Source organism: Sorex fumeus, unplaced genomic scaffold (assembly GCF_029834395.1).
Source record: "Sorex fumeus unplaced genomic scaffold, SorFum_2.1 ptg000044l, whole genome shotgun sequence".
Taxonomy (NCBI): Eukaryota; Metazoa; Chordata; class Mammalia; order Eulipotyphla; family Soricidae; genus Sorex; species Sorex fumeus.
Window position 1 is genome coordinate 75,998,360 of NW_026606101.1, and position 9,267 is coordinate 76,007,626.

The following is a 9,267-nucleotide window of genomic DNA, read 5'->3' on the forward strand; positions in this document are numbered from 1 at the left end:
AATGGTGGTGGGATTGGTGTTTGAATATTGAATGTAATCAAATATTGTGAACAACTTTATCAAAATAAAATTAAATTAATAAAACAGAATTACTCCTGGTAGTGGTCAGGGGAACCATATGGGATATTGCGAATGACCCTTGTTGGTGAAGGCAAGATAAGCACCCTACGAATTGTATTATCACTCTGGCTCTCTGATTTTTGCATTTTGGAGTTGGGGTCTACTGTGCATTATTTTGGGGTAGAAATTTATTTTAGATTATATTTAAATGATCACGATCTTGACCATTCTGTTGTTCGTCGATTGCCTTGAGCAGGCTCCAGTAACGTCTCCTTCGTCCTAGCCCTGAGATTTTTTAAAAAGTGCCATATTCAAGGCTCTTTCAGGGTTAGGAGAATGAGACCCATCGTTATTACTGGTATTTAGCATATTAGGTACACCACGGGGAGTTTGCCAGACTCTGCCGTGTGGGCAGGTTACATTCGGTAGCCTGCCAGTTTGTCCAAAGTAGAAATGAGATAATAAGATGTCGCGCAGCCATGAATGCAGCCGCACTCTTCCGGGAGCTGGGTTTTATAGTCTCTGGGTCTTGGCCGTTGATGGGATTACACGGCGCCAGAGGGCCAGTTGGTGGGTGTGACCCCTGCCTACCAGAATTTGGAGGATCTGGGTGGAGAATGCTCAGTCCAGATCCGAGCAGGCTTAGAGATCTCAGCCCCAGGACCTGCATGCCTGTGTCCCTCTGCCGGTACCTTCATGCATGTGGAGAATGGTCTCAGCATGGTGGTGGCTGGTTCTGGAGGTCTTCGGCTGCCAGAGCCCTGGTCGGAGCGGGGAGGGAAACTCAACCCGCTCCCTTCCAAGAGACCCCGGAGAGGACAGCCAGGCATGGGTGCAGGAGACTCTGCGCTGTTCTCTTCCAGGAGCTGGCTTTTATAGTCTCTGGGTCTTGGCCATTGATGGGATTTAAACAGTTCCATATGTTTCTTTTAAATTTTTCATGGAATCTGTAGTTTTTCTAACTTTCAAAAATTTATCCACAGCTGCCCTCAGTATTTCCACTGAAGTCACTCTGCTTCTGTCCATATCTGTGCATCTTTCATCTCTATCAGAGCTTGGGTGTCCCTGCTCAGGGGTCCTGTTGTTCCCACCCTTGTCACCCTCCACCAGGGCCACGGTCGGTTCTTTTGCTCCATCAGGTGCCTCTGACATCTAACATTAAATGACACTGAAGTAGAACACTTTGTTCGTAAGGCAATCCAGAATGTCATCTTGCTCCTCAATTTCTGTCTGCATCCCAAGTTCTAGGACCTTCAGTTGGCCCAGTCCTAAGGAGAGCTCATCTAGATTATTGTCAATCTTCTGATGATAGGCTTGGAGTTGAGCATTCTTTGTTTGGGTAAACCTCGGAAGTCACAGCAGAGCCAGTTCCACTAAGGATAGGGTCGAAGTCATTCAACTTCCTGAGGTTTGGGTGGCTGTCCTGGTATGCTGCATCTTGTTCTTTACTTGTACTGATGGCTTCTTTCAACCTGGTGCTGGGCTGGGAGGGGAGGTTGCCATTCTGCTGAGGTGGGACCTCTGCCGGTTTGGGTTTGTAATAATTGACAAGCCCCCCAAACACACTCTTAATGCTGTTTATATGCTTTTGACTGGTTTTCAGACCTTAATCCATCTTGTCTACCATCTTCTCTGTGTGTTCTAAGACTCCTCGCTGGCGGACAAGCTCCTCGGAGGTGGTCATCACTATCTTCTCAGACTTGTACACCAGGGCCAAGGACCGGCCCGAGCTGGCGGCCGTGGCCTCGGCGCGCCGCATCAGCTCCTGCTGCAGGTAGAGCTGCCGTTCCGGACACTACCTCCACTACCCAGCCGCCGCCACACTCCAGGACGCTTTCCGGACCCGCGCGACCCACGTGAAACATCAAAAGACACTAAATACCCATATTCCGGAATTGTCGTACCATATTTTTCATTTTCATTTCATTTTTCATTTCATCATCCTGTTATTCGTCGATTGCCTCGAGCAGGCCCCAGTAACGTCTCTTTCATCCTAGCCCTGAGATTATATTCAAGGCTCTTTAGGAAAATGAGACCCATCATTGTTACTGGTATTTGGCATATTTGGTACGCCACGGGGAGTTTGCCAGACTCTGCCCTGTGGGCAGGCTACATTCGATAGCCTGCAAGTTTGTCCAAAGTAGGAATGAGATAATAAGATGTCATAAAAAGATGTCCTAATTAGATGTCTCACGGCCGCGGATGCGGCCGCACGGTTCCGGGAGCTGGATTTTATAGTCTCTGAGTCTTGGCCGTTGATGGAATTACACGGCACCAGGGGGCCAGGTGGTGGGTGTGACCCCGCCTACTGGGATTTGGAGGATCTGCGTGGAAGATGCTCGACTCCAGTCCGAGTAGGCTGGAGATCTTGGCCCCGGAACCCGCGTGGCTTTGTCCCTCTGCCAGTACCTTCATGTGTGCAGAGAGTGGTCTCAGCATGGTGGTGGCTGGTCCTGGAGGTCTTCGGCTGCCGGAACCCTGGTCGGGGCAGGGAGGAAAGCTCAACCCGCTCCCCTCCAAGGGGCCTTGGCAAGGAACAGCCAGGCGCGGGGTCAAAAGACTGCACTGTTCTCGTCCGGGACCTGGATTTTATAGTCTCTGAGTCTTGGCCGTTGATGGGATTACACGGCGCCAGGAGGCCAGGTGGTGGGTGTGACTCCCGCCTACTGGGATTTGGAGGATCTGGGTGGAAGATGCTCGACTCCAGTCCGAGTAGGCTTGGAGATCTCGGCCCCGGAACCCACGTTGCTTTGTCTCTCTGCCAGTACCTTCATGTGTGCGGAGAGTGGTCTCAGATTGGTGGTGGCTGGTCCTGGAGGTTTCGGCTGCCAGAGCCCTGGTCGCAGCGGGGAGGAAAGCTCAACCCTCTCCCCTCCAAGGGGCCTCAGCGAGGAACAGCCAGGCGCGGGGGCAGAAGACTGGGGTTCAATTATGGTAACACCTACGCGGGCTATTAGAGGATGCCCCAAAAGCCTCTATCCCTCTCAGAAAGACTGGCAAGCTACCGAGAGTATTCTGCCTGCACAGAAGAGCCTGGAAAGCTATCCGTTGTGTATTTCATATGCCAAAAGCAGTAATTACAATGGGTCTCAATCACCTGACTCTGAAGGCTTCACCAACATGGCAGCACTGAGAAGGATGAGAAAGGAGAGGCCGATAAAATCTCAAGGCCGAACTAGGCTGCCACAATGAAGGAAGACAAAAATGATCGTCTGTATTTTCAATGTACATACGCTAGCATCAGATGTATCCATCGAGGACTTGATGGTACAAGCGCAAATGATCAAGTACGACATCATTGGTCTGACCGAGACAAGAAGGCACGAATCTCACCATCACTTAATCACTTAATCACTTAATCCCCGTTATTCATCGATTTATTCGAGCGGGTGCCAGTAACGTCTCCATTCATCCCGGTTGCGTGCTAGCGTAGCCCAATAGTATCTGTTCGTTTTAGGAACATGTAGAGCCTCAAACCGATCATTTAAGGTCTTGACGAAGAAGTCTGACCATCTTGTAGGTGGGCGTCCACGTGATCTTTTGATGTCTCGTGGAATCCAATCAGTAATGGCTCTAGTCCAGCGGTTGTCTGTAAACCTCATTACATGTCCAGTCCATCTGATTTTTGATGTCTTGGCAAATGAGACAGCGTCCCTGATTCTTGAGCGTTGACGAAGATCAGAACTCCGGATTCTATCTCTCATTTGAGTGAATCGTGATATTCCAAGCATAGTTCTTTCGATTCCTCTTTGAGAGACCCGAATAGTGTTCTCATCCTGTTTTCGTAGGGTCCAGGTCTCTGAGGCATATGTTAATGCAGGAAGAATAGTGGAATCAAAGAGATGTGCTCGTAGCTGGAGGTTCTTTGTCCTTTTAGTTATTTCTTCAATGCTCTTGAAGGCATTCCAAGCCGCTCTCTTCCTCCTGCGTAACTCAGGTGCCAGGTCATTCATCATGTTGATTTCTCGACCTAAGTATATATAACTGTTGCATTCGGAGATGGTGGTTCCATTGAGAGCGAATGGAGCGTCAGGAACAAGGCTGTTTCTCATAAACATTGTCTTCGTAAGATTCAGCTGTAGTCCGACCTTTCCACACTCACGGTCAAAGTCCGCAAGCATTTGTGCCGCTTGGCTGATGTTTGGTGTTATTAGAACGATGTCATCAGCAAAGCGGAGGTGGTGTAGTTGCCGACCATCTATCTTCACTCCCATGTTTTCCCATTCTAGTCGAATCTCACCATACCGTTTTCAAAAGAATTGTTCCTTGAAACATGCGATAAAAGAGGTATCAGAGGTATCGGTGTCCTTGTCAACACAAACTTGGCCATGAGCATTGATTCATTCTAATGCCTAACAACCCGAATCGGACATTTACATTTGAATAGATATGGCTCACTGCCAGCAGTTTCTATGTTCGTTGTCTATCCACCAACATCTCATTATGATGAAAGAGAAATTGAGAAGTTCTACGTGAAGCTGGAAAAGTTCTATAAAGAAGACCACACCTTCTACAAGATCATTGTGGGTGATTTTAATGCCAAGATAGGACCGAGAAGATCAGCTGAAGAACTTCACATCGGGACCCATAGACTAGAATGGAACGAACAGGGTGAGAGACTCTCTGAGTTCATCATGTCTACCAAGACCATCCATGGTAACTCACAGTTCCAGAAGGCAGAATCTAAACGTTGGACATGGGAGTCTCACAGTGGATGATTCCACAAAGAAATAGACCACATCATATTCAATCAACGGTTTTGCCTGACCGATGTCGCTGTTGTCCCAAAATTCCAAACGGGATCGGACCACCGTCTCCTTCGTGCAAAATTCTACTTCACAGAGCGTGGAGAAAGGACTGCAAAGGTTAAAAAGAGAACTCCCAGAACGACCACCAAATGGGAGCTCTTTGGCACTATTGCAGCAACATGGGAAGATGCCATCGTTGACAACATTGAGGAGGAATACAATCGACTGGTTCAGCACCTCCATGAATGTGTGAGGAACACCAAGAGAGACATAGCCACAAAAAAACGCCTGTCTTAGAAAACTCTTGAGCTTATTCGCCAGCGTGGTTTGGCGAATGCCTCAGGAAACCGCAAGCTAACCTCCGAGCTCGCAAAGCTGTGCAGAGATGCGATCAAGGAAGACCTCAAAGAGAGAAGAGCAGAAGTGCTGGTAGATGTAGCAGAAGCCGAGAAAAGTATTCGTAACGTCCGCCTGTCCTTCGCCAACTATAAGATCAAATTGACTGCTCTCTGACGTCCTGATGGATCCATCACATCCTCCAGAACGGCAATGGAGAAGATTATCCATGACTTCTACTCAAATCTCTTCGATAGTCATGTCCACTTACCGACATACCAAATTCCGCACGATGGATATGTCGTTCCCAACGTTCTCCCTTCCAAAATCCGACACGCCATTTAGTCGTTAAAGAAACGAACAGAACCCGGCCAAGACAAGGTCAGACGTGAACACCTGAAGAACCTGCCATCAGTACTCATCAATACACTGGCTCGGCTCTTCACACGCTACCTGTATGAATGCATGGTTCCGTCCCAATGGAAAACCATACTACTGTTCAAGAAGGGAGACATCCATGACATTGGCAACTGTCGCCCAATCTGCCTATTGTCTGTCATCGACAAGTTGTTCACTCAAGTCATCCTAAATAAGATTGACAGAACACTAGATGAAGGACAACCATGTGAGCAAGCAGGGTTCTGCAAAGGATTCAGCACCATCGACCATATCCACACGATAACCAAGCTCATTGAGATTTCTCGGGAGTTTCTCGGGAGTTCAAGATGCCGCTCTGTCTAATGTTCATTGATTTAAAGAAGGCCTTTGATTCTGTTGAGATGGAAGCGATCATTTAAGCCCTAGCCAATCAGGGCATTCAAGCTCAACACATCAAGATCCTCCGTGATCTGTATTGCGGATTCACTACCAGGATCTCACCATTCTCCAAAGAAGTAATCATCGATGTCAAGAGAGAGGTTCGGCAGGGTGATACCATTTCACCAAAACTCTTCAGTGCCACCCTTGAGAACATCATGCGATGATTGGAATGGGAAGGAAAGGGAGTGAAGGTAGATGGTCGGCAACTACACCACCTCCACTTTGCTGATGACATTGTTTTAATAACACCAAATATCAGCCAAGCGGCACAAATGCTGGCTGACTTTGACCGAGAGTGTGGAAAGGTAGGACTACAGCTGAATGTTACAAAGACAATGTTTATGAGACACAGCCTCGTTCCTGATTCCCCATTCACTCTCAACGGAACGACCATCTCTGAATGCAACAGCTATGTGTACCTAGGTCGAGAAATCAACATGACAAATGACCTGGCACCTGAGTTACACAGGAGGAAGAGAGCTGCTTGGAACGCCTTCAAGCACATCGAAGAAATAGCTAAGAGGACGAAGAACCTCTGGCTGCGGGCACATTTCTTTGATTCCGCTGTTCTTCCTGCATTAACATATGCCTCAGAGACCTGGGCCCTACGCAAACAGGATGAGAATGCTATTCGGTTCTCCCAAAGAGGAATTGAAAGAGCTATGCTTGGATTATCACGTTTCACTCAAATGAGAGAAAGAATCCGGAGTTCCGACATCCGTCGATGATCAAGAATCAGGGACGCTGTCTCGTTTGCCAAGGTGTCAAAAATCAGATGGGCTGGTCACGTAATGAGATTTAAAGATGACCGCTGGACTAAAGCTGTTACCGACTGGATCCCACGGGATGTCAAAAGACCGCGTGGCGGCCCACCTACCAGATGGTCAGACTTCTTCGTAAAGATCATGAACGATTGGTTTGAGGCTCTTCATGTTCCCAGAGCGAACAGATGCCATTGGGCTACACTAGCACGCGATAGGGACGAATGGAGACGTTACTGGCGCCTGCTCGAGCAAATCGACTACTAATGGGACGTTAAGTGATTAAGTGTGAAGTAGAACAAGTGTCCCGGGAGGAGTGGAATTTTGAAGATAACAGACCGTTTCCAAAAATCCCCTTGTCACTGAATACCCGGCACGAGCTCAGTCTGAACTGACCTGTTCATACTCGATCACTGATGGAAACGCTCTCCTCTCTGTCTGTCTGGTTGTCTGTATGTCTCCTTTCTTACTTTACACACTGTGATTTAGAAAGTTCTTCACAATACAGTTGTTTCAGGTATTCAACATGCCAACACCTGTCCTACCACCACTGCACTCTTCCCTACACCATGTCCCATTTCCCCGCCCCCAAGCTGGATCCCTGAGCAGGCAATAATTAATTGACTTTACACTGTTTGACTTTATCTCTGTGCACTACTGGGCTTGCCCTCCCCCTCCCCTAAAACAAACAAACAAACAGAAAATGTGACCTGAGTATTCTCACTCATTCCTGAAACATCAACTTGTGGGCCTCTTTCCTGGGTCTGGGGCTGTGGAAAAGGGTGAATTCAGTATCCCCCATACATTTTTCTGCAAGACCACTCCCGTGAAGGGGGCTTTGAAGAAGTCCCAAATAAGGTTTCCTGGTCTTGCTTGTTTTCCCACTGAACATTCTCGGGGCTAGATTGCCTTAGACCACGTGCAGGGAAGGGACCGGGAATGGGGGGAAGCTCAGTTTCAACAGCCACTGCTGTTAAGGTTTCTGTGTTCGGGAGACTGATGTTCCCTTTAGAACTCCATTTAGAGTGGATGACCCTGTATTCTTAGCCCAGCCAGCGGTGGACCAGGGGGCCTGCATGGGTTCCAACCCCAGAACTGCTTTTCACTTAGTTTTTGTAAGATGTGCCAGGAGCCTCTGTGTGGATTCCTTTCTCGTGTCCTCAGCCCTGCAGACCAGCCAGCTTGGGGCCAGAGCCTGCTGGTACGACCCTCGTGGTAGCCGAGACCCTCGTAGATGATGGTTGGGTGTGTGGGGCTGCCGAGGGCAGGGGGAAGGGCTGGGCTGCAGACAGTGAATTCTTTGTAAAATGAGAGCAATTGCTGGCTCAGAATGGAGAGGGAAAGAAGCAACTTCCTCTTTCTGGTGCTGACCATTTGAGAGGAGGAGCTTCTCCAGCCCCTGGGCTGGTGTGAGGTAGGCCACCTGAAGTCTAATGGAGCTGTGGCTGCACCCTACCTATGAGGTCTCCCCAGCAGAGTTCCAGCCACCCCTCTTTTCTTTCCCCAGGTAATCCATCAACAGACAGGTGGTTTCCAAAATGAATGTCTGGATCCAAAGATCTTCCGAAACGCCAAGCATGCTAGCATGCCAAGGGGCTGACATTTACTTGGCTTGTCAGCTTCTCCATGATGGACTCTCCTGGTTAGGAGTTTGTATGACATCCACACCTCACAACAATGGTAAAAAAGGCCCTTTACATTTTTTTTTGATTGGGTCGACTGGTTGGATGTTCGAAGTCCCAGAGTTGTGTGATGCTAGAGCTGGGGATATGAAACCAGGGGTAGAACTCAGGGCCTTGGACGTGCTAGACCTGTGCTCTGCCACTTCTGCTATCTCCCCAACCTGGAAGATTCTCTTGTAATCCCCATTTTATTTTTACTCATTTATTTACTTGGGCTGGAGTGATAGCACAGTGGGTAGGGCATTTCTCTTGCATGAGGCTGACCCGAGTTCGATTCCTCCACCCCTCTTGGAGAGCCCGGCAAGCTACCGAGAGTATCTCACCCACACGACAAATCATGACAAGCTCCTCATGGCATATTCGATATGCCAGAAACAGTAACAACAAGTCTCACAATTTGTTGTGCGATATTACTGGTGCCTGCTCAAGCAAATTGATGAACAACTGGAGCACAGTGCTACAGTGCTACTCTGTTTTTTTACAGCATCTTTCTCCTAATGGTGTTGCTACAATCCCACCCTGTGTATTTCCTGAGCTGTTAGGTGAGCTTGGGCCTTCTGTGCTACTGTTTCACTCATGAACCCAGTGGGCTTCCATTCAATATTCCCATCTAATTCACGTGTTTCTCCTGGGCTGGCAGCCCTGTGAAGTTTAGGGCTGTTGCACAGTTGCATAGGTGGTGCAGGCCTCAGGGTTTGAGCTGGGGCGCTCAAGTGCAGGTGATTCTCTGGCCTCTCTCAGATCAATCCTGAAGATGAGCCATTTTCTGGCAGTGGCAAGAGCCAGATGTCGGTGGGGGAACACTGGGCCTTGTGCAGACAAGGACTCAGTCTTCCCCCTCTCGCCCAGGGTCAAGAGATC

General features: G+C 48.6%; 1 pseudogene; it reads right to left on the reverse strand.

Moving 5' to 3' along the window:
• Positions 1–1,218: 1,218 nt before the first annotated feature.
• Positions 1,219–8,352, reverse strand: LOC130030707 (synaptosomal-associated protein 29-like; annotated as a pseudogene).
• Between the last annotated feature and the right edge of the window lie 915 nt (positions 8,353–9,267).